This window comes from Melanotaenia boesemani, chromosome 12 (genome assembly GCF_017639745.1).
Source record: "Melanotaenia boesemani isolate fMelBoe1 chromosome 12, fMelBoe1.pri, whole genome shotgun sequence".
Classification (NCBI taxonomy): Eukaryota; Metazoa; Chordata; class Actinopteri; order Atheriniformes; family Melanotaeniidae; genus Melanotaenia; species Melanotaenia boesemani.
This window is the reverse complement of record NC_055693.1, coordinates 29,899,870-29,912,917: the sequence shown is the minus strand read 5'-3', so window position 1 is coordinate 29,912,917 and position 13,048 is coordinate 29,899,870.

Genomic DNA, 13,048 nt, shown 5'->3' with positions numbered 1-13,048 from the left:
TAATTAAAATTCTGAATATATTGGAAGACATTACATTCAGGTTAGATGTGTTTATGAGTCAACCCGCCATTACCAAAGGGGTGTGAGCGTATGTCAGCATCAGTTCAGAGCGCTGAAGATATCTGGGCTGATAGAAGATTATATCATCTTCTCATTCTTTGCATTTTAGTGGTGCCAGTGTGAGAATGCAAGTGTTTAGATAAGAGAGTGAATTTTCTAGATTTACCTATCTGCTCTGCACAGTTAAGGTAAGCCCTGTTTGTCATGCAGTGAACAAAATGAATTTCCCTGCTTGTGTAATGAAGTTTCCCCACATTCATGTGATGTTCAGGCCATGCTAAATTGCCTGCCTTACAGACAGTTTAAAGTCAGAAAATGCATAGTCTCTGAACTTGGGTAGACTGGCAGCACACATATTTCAACCAGTGATGCATCACAAACAAAACTATAGATAGTTGCATAGGTCTAAACCCACTGAGTATAGGTTCCAAACAAAAAGACTTCATAAAAGTGACCAATACTGTGACACTTATAAATAGGTGGAAAGTTAAATGTGGGTTTAACATGTAAGGACTAGTTACTTTACATGACTTACACTGTGTGTTGGACTGGTGTTCACCGCCACACAGAATAATTTTTGTCCAAGTGCTCCTTTATAATCATACCCTTTTCATTCAGTCCTAACAAAAAGAAGGCCCCTGCAGATATAAATATTATACTTTATAAATGCTAAATACTTTATTTAAAGTGAATACAAAAGCTTGGCTCCAGTTATATCTGCTGAGCTTTGAGAATTGTTGCAGTTTTCATCAGTGACTATACATAGTTTCATTAGCTGTAAAAAAAAAAAAAAAAAAAAAGAAGTACTAAATAAGCCAAGAAATTGGAGGATCGTGTCTGTGCCACAAAAGTAAGCCAAGGTCATAAAATGTGGAGCACAGCTGGGGAGAAGAAATACCACACATTTGCTGGCAGAGAACATGCAGCAGGTTTTCCACGTCAGCGACTTGCACCAGCCTTCCTCTGTCAATTTCAGGAACTGGACAGAAAAGCCCAGGGTTGGAGGGCACACAAGCAAGAGCCTATTCATCTGCATGAACAACAGCGCTAGGCTGGGCCCCGTGTGAATTTAGTGTGATTAATGTATCCTCAGCAGAATTTCCCCTATGTCAGTTTTCCTTTTTCTTTTGCCAAAACATGTTTTTTTTCCTAAATGTTTTTGGGGTTTAGTGTGAGTAAGATGGCATTATTCCACATTTATCTCCCGGTTAACACAATGGAGAAGTGTTGCTAATGATCACCATCTATTTCTATTACACACAGTTTAGGATAAATTTGACTGCTCCCTGCCTGCAGTTGCTCCCGGGACAACAATTAACAGCTCCAAATCCAAAGCTAATTCATCCAACTCCACCAAGAACGGGGAGAGATGGCCAGCTGATGTATGAGCAGTTGGTTGTGACACAGAAGATTAAGGACTGGAGTGTGGTTTGGTGTGTGTCTTGGCATGGTTGAATTTACTCACTGGTTAAAAACCATGAGTCTAGTTGCCACCAAGAGGTCTCTCCCCTTGTCTTCCTGTTCAGCTGCCCCTTAATGAATCTCTGTATCCTTTGGAATAGACAAATTACCCATGTGAGCTGCTTCCAGTCCAATGTCTTGTCACCTAATTGTTCACCCATGCACATCACTTTGGATTTCCTTTGACTTAGAAAATTCATCTCTTCTGAAGAGGGCTTGAGATGCTGATGAGTGGAGCATTTAGCTTGAAACAATTCATCACAATTACACGTATTTACTGTATCTGTGTCCGAGGGAGCAGAGCATTAGTAGCTAATGGCATCCACAGAGGCGGAGGTGGGGTATGACTGCCTGATTAGCTACTGTAATGCATCTAGAGCAGTTTCTGTGTGACAGGATGACTTGTAATAGCACAGATACATGAAAAAGGGTAAATGAGCAGAATAATGTTATGTGGAGACAATTGAATGCATCACTATTAAGTAAACCTAGGTTTACGGGTGGATCACAGATTAGCTCAGTTAGCTCTTAGCTACAGGGAGCTCGGAGATTAATGGGTGTCAATCATTCACCCCCACCGTCACAGTGTCCCTCTCAGCTCCACCTCTTTGCCCATTTTTTGGATTTTCTGGGAATGACGACACGCATGACGCTGCCAAAATGGCGACGGTGGGAACTGCCCAGTGAGCTTCACTTTTGCTCTTCAGAAACCTACGGGTAATGTTACGGATGCTCTGTCCATCTTTTATATACAGTCTATGGTTTCCATAAGCAAACTGATAAGGAAACCAGAATGTCTTATCTGACCTGTCAGAAAAGGTTGACACACTGCAATCAGCTGATTCGTCAAAAGAATCATCACTTTGCATGTGATTTGGCATTAAGAACAAAGCAGGAACAGCAGCATGTTTAAATATATAATGGCAATTTTTGATTTTCTTAGCTGCATGCTATGAAGAAAGAACACAAACTGCTGGATGTCCGCTATTTTTGTCCTTTATTTCTGTGTTAATAAAATTTAATAAATTAAATAAACTACCTAAACTTGTTGTGCCATTGTTTGCTTGCGGTAAACTAGCTGTTTTCAGTCCTGACTAATCACTGAGCCAGTTTTCTTCTTCCTCCTGCATTTTTTTCTTGTTGATTAGTCATTTCGGCCAATGCCGCCCCTAGTAAGCAGTGGTAACTGCATGACTTTCTCCAGGCAGATAAATCAGTTTGAAAAAGTGCAGTGTGAAAACAAACCAAACTACATGAAAATGTGACATTTCTCTGCATCCCACCCACAGAGTCCCCGGGATTATCCTGGTGTAAATGACCTCTTAGTAAGAAAAGAAGCCAGTACATTGAATAACATGTCAGGAACAAGAGATTATTATTCCCAGGAATGGCATACATCATATTTGTTAAAACCCAAAGTGTATGGCATGTGCAAAATGGACAAATTCATAAAGCTGTTCAGTTTGTCAGCTGTTTTGATTAATGATGCAGGAAATGAAAGAGACTTGTTACTAATAAGCTGATAGTGGGCATATCACCATCTCATAGTGGATTCAGACATACTTAAATCAACAAAATAATCCCCCTCCTATGTCTGTCTGTGTCAGGGAGAGGAGTCCATTAAATTGCTTAACTGAGCTATAACTGTAGCTCATCTTAACTGTTAAATATCATCAATATCATCATCATCATCATATTTGTAGTGCAGGGGTGCCCAAGTCCAGTCCTTGTGATCTACTATACTGCAACTTTTAGATGCAACACTTCTCCAACACAGTGTGTGCATGTCATTCAGCTCTGCAGAGGCCTGGTAACGAGCCATTCATTTGATTCAGGTGTGTTGTAGAAGTGACGCATATAAAAAAAATAGTAGATCTCGAGGACTCATTAGGTTCTATTGTAAAATCATTGAAATATAATTTGGTCTTGTTTTGCTGAAATAAAGTTAAAACGCTGCATACAGTAGCAGCAGATGTTTAATTTAATTTTTTTGTAGTAACCATATTTTTGACTGCGCTATGTGCACTGATATATATGCACATGCACATCATGTTGCACGCCCAACAACGGCTTCCCTAAAAGCTCCGGTGTAATTTGAGCCCTGCCTACAGCCGTCTTCTACTGTAAGTTTGACACTGTCATCACTGAAAGAGAAAAGCCTCAAAATTCTCACAGACAAATTTGACCTGCATCTCCTGAATAAGCTTGCAATGTTCTTGCATCCTAAACTGAAAAGCATGAAACTGCTCTCCATCCAGGGGCAAGTGACCAGCAGACACTGTGAAGCAAGACGTCTTGTTCAAGATCTCAACATAGACTTATGTTTTTTTTCTTGGTTCTTTGCATGCGCATTCATTTTATAAGAGCTGAAAGAGAAGCATGGTAGCCCAGCAGAACTCTACATCACAAGCCCATGTCCACCACCAGAGGAGAGAGCAAAGAAAGAAAAAGGTGACGATTTGACTGATGTGGAGGACTCTAGGGATATGTCACAACTTACTGGCTGCCTAATAAAGAGTCCCAAAGAGGATCCTTTCGATCTCCTGTGTTGGTGAAGGGAATATGCAACGGTATTTCCAACCTTGCGTTTATCACAAGGAATGATCTTGCAATCCCGGTGGAAAGCGCAACCAATGAGAAAGACCTTTCCACTGCTGGTTACATAATTCGGGAACAAAGAACAGAGCTGAAACCAGGAATGGTAGACTATATCTTGTCTCTGCACAACTATCTCCGAATCAAATAAATAAAGCCCGGGAGTGGAAAAATATCCATTTACAGGGAGATAATAGTTCAGTTCAATATCAGGCTACAAAAGTACAAAAAAAAAAAAAAAAAAAAAAACATGTGAAGAGCAAGATTAGGATAACGTAAACCTTCAAATATATTAACTGTGTTTTTGTCTTTTCCTTTTTTATTCTCAATACAAACCACTATGAAAAACAAACATAAATCACATTAAATATATATAAAAAAAAAAAAATTCAATTAAGGGACGGACAGGGTGTAGTTACAGTTACATAATGTGGTTAAGTGCGGGTTGCGGGTTATACATCCATGGGTCAGTTTGGGTCCATATAGAGATATCCATGGGTAACAGGTGGGGTTCGGTAATCATCGTGTTCGGGTGGGTGCAGGTTTGTAAAATTGGACCCGTCCAGGACTCTGCCATGTAGTCTAATACTTTGCCATCTATCACCAATTACTTGATTTTTAAACAAGCACTGATAACAGGGCCACTGGTCCTTGTTCTGTGCTGCCCAGAGGGTGTACCCTATTTAATTTCCAACTACGAAATTTTGATTTTCATTGGTCAGACCACAGGACAGTTTCTGCTTCATGTTCAGATCTATATTTGGCAGCAGTGGTTTGTTACAGGTGTGCCTGAGCCCATAACGTGATTACCCCAACAGAATCTGTTTTCAATGCAGCTAATGAGGGCGTGTAAATTATTAATCATTAGTTAAGTAAGTCAATAATCCTGGTTTAGTTGTTTGCCCTTCCATAACTTTTTAAAAAATCTGTTTATATTATGAACCCTAGATGATGAAATTACCTTTTTTTTTTTTTTTTGGTTTGTTTTTTTAAAGTTAAAAAAGTGTTTTGTTTTTGTTGTTTATTAACTTACTGTTCACATGTCTCACAGTGTGGTGAAATACCTATTATTCCTAAACAGACTTTGATGATGTTCCTGTTTATCCATGTTTTGTGGCTAATTATCTCAGTTAGCGGTGTCTGCCAGATTTTCCTTTTAAAGGAATAACAACTTTGTCAGCCCTTCTCCTAAGTTTAATATTTTGACCATCTACTGTATTTACTGTACTGTATTCAAATACCTTTAATCACAAAGTTAAATTTATTTGCAAATGATTAAATTAGGTTTTATTTTATGCTCTTCTCAGCATTCAAATTTCCTCTGAAGCACTATTTTCCCGTTTCCATTACCCCTTGAATTGCACAAAACCTGCAAATATCACAATAAAAAAATGGTAATGGAAACACCGACATTTCGAAAAAATATCGTTAAAAGTTTTTACATTCTCATGAGGTGGTTTTTTAGATATGTCGATATAAAAGTATATCGCAAAAGTGTAATGGAAACACTTTTTTCGCATTTAAACATTCCCGGACGTGATGTAAGGGGTCACGTGGCCAGTTCATGTCAAATAAAGATGGCGCTGTATGAGTAGACGCAGGAGGAGATGGAGATCAATTGAAGAAAAAATATAACCGTCATCCTCAATAGCACACAGCGAAATGCAAAAGTTTTGCAAAGAACTACAAATCTCCTCAAAGTGGACTCTTGCGGGACGAGATTATATGAGAATAACTGCTAATGCACTAAACATTATTCAATGAAAACACCTTCAAATCGCAATTGCACCTTGTCAAAATTTTATAAATATCGTTTTTATTTTGCCAAATACTGTAATGGAAACACAGCTATTGTTTCACAATACAACTCACATAAGATCAGCAAACAGAAAACAGTAACAGAACAACAGAAATGGTAGAACTTTAAAATAGAGGCTGTGTGAATTATATTGTATTTTTGGTTATTTTTAATGGCCATACAGACCACCACTGTCTGCTGTGCTGCGTCTTTTAATGTCTCTTTCTGAGAATGTACATCTTCCAGATCTCCTCCACCATCACTATGTTTGCCATTTCCTGAAACTGACTTAAGGTCTCAGAAGTGAACTCTGCACTGCTCTCCAGTGGATGTATTGCCTAACAGCTATGCCAACGTAAAGCATGCATGGGGAGTTTGTGGGCAGTGATATTTGACATTTTAAATGGACATTTGAAACTGCTAGGGCTGTAAGGAAAGAAAGACATCATTTTTCCTTTTGTGGTGTCCAACAAAAAATGTGTGATTGGTCAGAAATTTGAAGTGAGTCTGGTTAATGCAAAAAACAGGAAACAAAGTTGTCTTCTCTACTGATGCGAAAGGTTCGACAAGGTTGAATGGATAGTTTGAAAGACAATTGGCCGAGGAGGAGGAGAAGTATGAATATCTATCAAACACATTATCTTAGGCAGTGGTTCCCAACCTTTTTTTCCTCAGGGTCCCCCTTCATCCATATACTAAAAAGCCATTGACCCCCTGCCCCACCCCATGCTGAAACATGCTTAGTTTTAAGACTTCAAAAATGAAATTTACACCAGGAATAATATATTCTGGTTGAGTCCTGTCCTTTGATAAAGCCAAAATTGAAAGAAAATCATATAGCCAAACTCTTTTCGTTAAAATAGGGGAAATTTGTAGACATTAATCACAATGGCTCTAATGTTCAAAGCCTCAGGGACCCCCTGTGCTCTTTGAGGGACCTCCTTGGGGGGGTCCCGGACCCCAGGTTGGGAACCACTGATCTAAAGCCTGGTACACACATAAGGATTTTCGGGCTGATGATGCCCCGATTTTTCCTCTTCCTGACCAGGAATGGCAAACGGCCGATTATCCTGACTCTTAGAGTTTTCTGTACAATTATCATTTGGTCTGAGGTTGTGTTACGAGCAGATTTGTACCGATAATCCACTACAAAACGGGTCATAGCCGACAATCGGAAAAATTGAACATGTTCAATATGTATGACCCGATTTTTGGCAACTAGTGTTAAAAATAACTTTTTTCTTATAAAGTAATACTTCGTTCTGACATGTCACCTTTCAAACAAAATAAGAAAGTTGTATCTATGTTTATATGTTACCAGATTATCATAAAATTATCTGCGTATAAAAACATTAAGAAAGTTTCTATACCTGTTGGTAAATTACATTTTCCTTTCGATACGAAACCATTAGTTTATGGTCCTTTTTCATCTATACTGATACTAATAGATACTTTTTGCCCCTTAAAAAAAAAAAAAAAAAAAAAGAATCACAATTGTACAGTTTGCATTAATGTCTGTATTGTTTAGGCAATATGAAATAAATACAACTCAAGAAAATCAATACTTGAAAGAAATGCCTTTAAAACAATCAATTATAGAGTAAATTAAAAATTTTTGTGTAATTTTTTTGTTTTTGTGGAAAGTGAAGGCATTGTTGTTTCAGACACCATACCTGTACCATCAAATCAAATCAAATCAAATCAAATCAAATCAAATCAAATCAAATCAAATAAAATCAGATCAAATCAAATCAAATAAAATCAGATCAGATCAAATCAAATCAAATCAAATCAAATCAAATCAGATCAGATCAAATCAAATCAAATCAAATCAGATCAGATCAGATCAAATCAAATCAAATCAAATCAAACTTTATTTATAAAGCACATTTTATGCCACAGGCAACACAAAGTGTTTTACATGATTAAAAACATTTATGCATATTAAAAACAAAACAAAGTGGAAATACATAATAATAGAAACACTCACAAAAATATTTCACATAGCCGTACACACACACACACACACACACACACACATCTAGCAAGCAATTTTAAAACATTATTTATGGCTTAACGAAATGATTTCAGGTTTGAGCCTGGTTAACAAAAGATGGAATCACAAAATGATGTTTTGGTGTCACAAAAGATTGGCTCTGACTAGGGTACATCTCAGTGCAACTGAAACCTTGTCCTGTGGAGGTTTTTCTCAATATGAAAGATCAACATCCCAGATAGCAGACATGTTTGGACCTAATCCAGGCTTATGGCTCAGTTATATCACTGGCAAGTGTCTTATGGCCCACATGAGGTCCAGATGTCAGTATTTGACTTGGATGTGGATTATGGCAAGTGTTGTGTGGACCACAAGTGGTCCAAATATGGGGAATATGCCTGGACATTGCAAGGATTACGGCATACATGGGACTACAGGAAGTTCCTTGTGGGCCACATGTTGGCAGACTCACATGGAGTCAATGCTGTAAGTCAACACCAACTGAAGACGTGGGTCATATTTGAACATATTTTGCTCTCTGTGAGGTGACACAGCCCGGTTAACAGAGCTCTTATTCTCTGTCTTTCAAGAGTAAAGTGCTCTTTTTGTCTGCTTTCAGAAACAGACTGATTAAAGAGCTAGTTAAAGCACTGAAACATTACTTGCTTCCCACATCTATTTCTCAACCAGGGTATAAAGAAGAAGGCTAAAAAATCTTTAATGCCATAAAAGTATTTCTCAGTTACATGTGAGTTTCTTCTAATGAACACCTGTGCCTTAGAGAGGGGTATTAACCGCCCACAGAGTCGTCTGTTTTTGCCATTTTTCTCTCCTGGTTTTGGTTGGATGATCTGTTACTTCTTGTGTGTATATTTTTAAATTCCTTGACTTTGTCTAAGGATATTGGTTGCCGTTTTTGCAAATTTAGATCAGGTTGTACTACAGTTTGTTCTGCTTCTTTTTTGTGATCAGCGTATATATCGCTTGAAGAGATCGGTTGACCTGTGAGTTATGTGTCACAATTTTATTAGTACTCTAGTTTAAGGGTTGGTGAAGTCATATAATGGAAAAGATATCCCCAGTCATTCCTTTTGAAACATGTCTTTTTATTATCATTTTCTCTTTTTTGTAGCATTACTGAATCATTGTTTTCAGAATGAATGGGGCCAGGTCTTATTCAGATGAAGTTTGTTTTGTACAGGTACATATTGTATATATCATGGCATGAACAACAACAGATTGGTAGAAGTAATTTTTTAGAGAAAAAGGCCCCAGTCAGGAGTGAGTCATTTGGCTGTACAGCTGCATCAGACAGCTAAGATGAGCGGGAGATCTGTGCTGTGGGAGGCAGCAAAAGAGGAAAGAGGTAAAGAAAAAAATGCTGCATTATTACAAAGAAAATAAAATCACATACTTGACAGCCTCATTTGAACCAAACTTTTATATAACTTATGAACAAAGATATTCATGACTGCACTGAGTAGATGATGTTCCCTGACTTTAGCTGGTCAAGAAAGAAATTACTCTCCAAAGACTTCCTTTTCACAACAGTGTTTGGTCAGAATAAGTGATACACCCACAGTCAGCCATCTCTGTGTACCACTGTAATGAAACAATTTAAAAGTATCCCACATACAAAGTGAAATGAGCTGCATTCAGACTGCAGAAACCTTTTCAGGCTTTGTAGAACTCTCGGAGATATTCTGTTTCTATTGTGTTTCTGCTCTGCGGGATCTGTGACTGATTGTTGTTGATCAAACTGCTTTCAGACCTTTTATTTCCAGGTCCTGCTTTATGTAGAGTACAGGCTTTCACATCTTGAGCAGAACCATCTGCTACATCTGAAGGATGTTTTCATAAACCTCAAAGAACTCTTGGAAATGTCTGGTCTCAATACATCTAATGATATTAGAGACAGTGTTTTATAGATGGGTCTCAGTAAACTGACTCCAGTGATTCCATATCTAATATGCAAGGTACCGTATAATATTATAATATATTTATGATATTATATTGCTCACTGCCAAAGCAAAACCCACCAATGAATGTGTTACATTATTAAATTATTCTTACTTATCCTCTTTTGCTCTGTTTATTTGTATATGTTGTACATAGATTTGTATATTTAGTTTCTTTATCTGGTATATAGATTTGTATGTTTGTTTTGCTGCTTTATTTTGTTTGTTATCTGGATCTTTTGGTGCCAATGCATGCTGCTGCAACCCATAATTTCCCAGCTTTGGGGTCAATAAAAGTACACAATATTGCCAAAAGTATTGGCGCACCTGCCTTGACTCTCGTATGAACTTAATAAACATCCCATTCTTAATCAAATCATTATGACGTTGGCCCACCCTTTGCAGCTATAACAGCTTCAACTCTTCTGGGAGGGCTTTCCACAAGGTTTAGGGTTGTGTTTATAGGAATTTTCTTACCATTCCTCCAGAAGTGCATTCGTGAGGTCAGACACTGATGTTGGACGAGACAGCCTGGCTCTCAGCCTCTGGTCTAATTTAGCCCAAAGGTGTTCTGTTGGGTTGAGGTCAGGACTCGGGGCAGGGCAATCGAGTTCATCCACACAAACTCGCTCATCCATGTCTTTATGGACTTTGCTTTGTGCACTGGTGCACAGTGATGTTGGAACAGGAAAGGGCCATTCCCACAAATTTGGGAGCATGGAATTGTCCAAAATCTCTTGGTATGCTGAAGCATTCCTTTCACAGGAACTAAGGGGCCAAGCCCATTCTGAAAAGCAACCTCTAACCACCCCCCCCCCCCCCCTCCACCAAACTTTACACTTGGCACAGTGGAGTTGGACAAGTACCATTCTCTTGGCAACCGCCAAACTCTTTCATTAGATCGGCAGATGGTGAAACGTGATTCGTCACTTTCTCGGAGCTGTTGCTCCGTATTGATATGGTAACATCACAGTTGCTGCAGGTTTGTCGGCTGCACATCCATTAAAAGAATCTCCCAATACACCACATCCAAAGGTCCTCTAATGCAGAGCTTCTTAACCTAGATTTACACTGGGGCCCAAAATTTCCAGTACAATGTGGTCCTGGGCCCATTCAGATGTTGGTTTAATTAGTCTCACTTCTAGTTTGATTTGTATGTAATACATCAATTAAATCCACTTGCAGTTTAACATCTAAAACCTTGCTAAATTTGAAATGATGAGATATATATATATATATCTCATCATTTCAAATATATATATATATATATATATATATATATGATAAATTCCCTGACTATTCTTCCATCAGTTAAGTTTGCTCAAAATATAGGCTAACTTATAGCTGCTAGCTAGCCCAGAGATCCGAGATGGACAGCTTTCCCAATGTTCATGGTGGCCAGCATCACACCAGCATCCATGTTGAATTGTGAAAAAAGATATGAGGCAAAGCTAAAGGCAGTAGGACTGAATGAATGGACTTATGTCCATCCACTTTCACATTGTGAAGGAGATGCTAATGAGAAACCCTGAGAACTTCACAAAAACCACCATCAGACGTTTGTTATTGTTACTGTAACCAGACATTCCATGGTATTTTTGGCATCTGTACAAAAACAACCATAGGCTTTAAACAGCAGTATCATAATAAATGTTTTCCTCACCAAATTGTTGAATATTTCTTGGTTTTTGGTGGATTTGGTTCACCACTGTGACAAAGCACCTACTTGCCCAAAGTCAGCGTCTTTCGCCAAGATAATGCTAAATTCAGATATTTTAATGTGGTATTACATTTTTGTTCCTTATGCACAGGTGCATTATTGCATTAAAAAAACTGTAGCTCACTGCAATTACCTGTATTCCAGGTAATAGTAATAATAGCTAATAATAATAATAATAATAATAATAATAATAATAATGATGATGATGATGATGATGATGATGACAAGAGAAAATAATCAGTAACAGAGGCTTGGAGTGATGTAGTCACTAAGATGTTCAGTCTATCCCAGAAATATGAACACTGTTTCTGTGGGCTGATTGTGTTGCTGCTCAGAATGGCTCCCACATAAATGTCAATTTCTTTGTGTCTGTGAACATGATATATCTGCTTCATGTCAGCAATGAAACTGGACAGAGACTGAACACCGCTGATATGGTTTCTCTGATGCAGACACTTAATAATCAATACATCATCAAGCTCCTTTTTATGCCTTGCTAATCAATAATTATATATTTGATACAGATGTTGTGGTTTGATTAAACACAGATAGTTCTGTGTGAAGGCCCAACATTATCTTAGTGTAAAATAAAAAGTAATAAGAAAAATATGTTACATAAGAATATGAATGAATTACCAGATTGTCTTTACTCACCATTTTGTCAGCAATAAAAAAAAAAAAAAAACTCCTGCTATGAACTAATTTAAACCTACGGGTAGATTAATTTACTACCCAGCATGCCTTGCAGTTTGCTCTGAAAGTACTTAAAAAAGCTGCAGCTATATCTTGTAAATGGCAGAAGGCAAATGGTAGAGAAAAATGTTGGATGTAAAAGAATTACTCTCATAATGTACCATCATATATTTAAAGGAGGCATATTACAATGTAAATCCCATTTTTGAACATAATAGAGACCCTGGTGGGTTTAGAATGCTTCAGTATACAAGGAAAGGGCTCTTCTGTTTTATTTCCCCCCCTCTCCCTCAATCAAAGAAGCCATTCATGTTTGCAGCCTGTTATGACGTAAAACCAGATAGTAATAACCCCTGCAGACAAGCACACATGCTGTTTCATATTATGAAAGAACAGCTGTGACACAATTTAGTTTTATCCCCTTTCTTCAGTCATTTCTTCAGACACTCACAAGGACTTTACCATGACTAGGGCTGCAGCAAACGATTATAAAGGCAATTAAGTATTCTATCAATTATTTAGATTATTATCGATTAATTGAGTAATTGAACAAGAAACATATCTTCCTTATCAAAGATCAATAACAACAATTTAACAGTAAAAATAGACAGGTTTCTTACATTGAACCAGTAAGAAACTGCAACAAATTTAATCAATTGCACACAAAAAAAGAAAAAAAAAAGAAAACCAGTCAGTGCATCAAGCAATATTACACGTTTTTCTCTTTAAAGCAAAAATCTATTTTTTTCTGCTCATCGGAGGTCAGG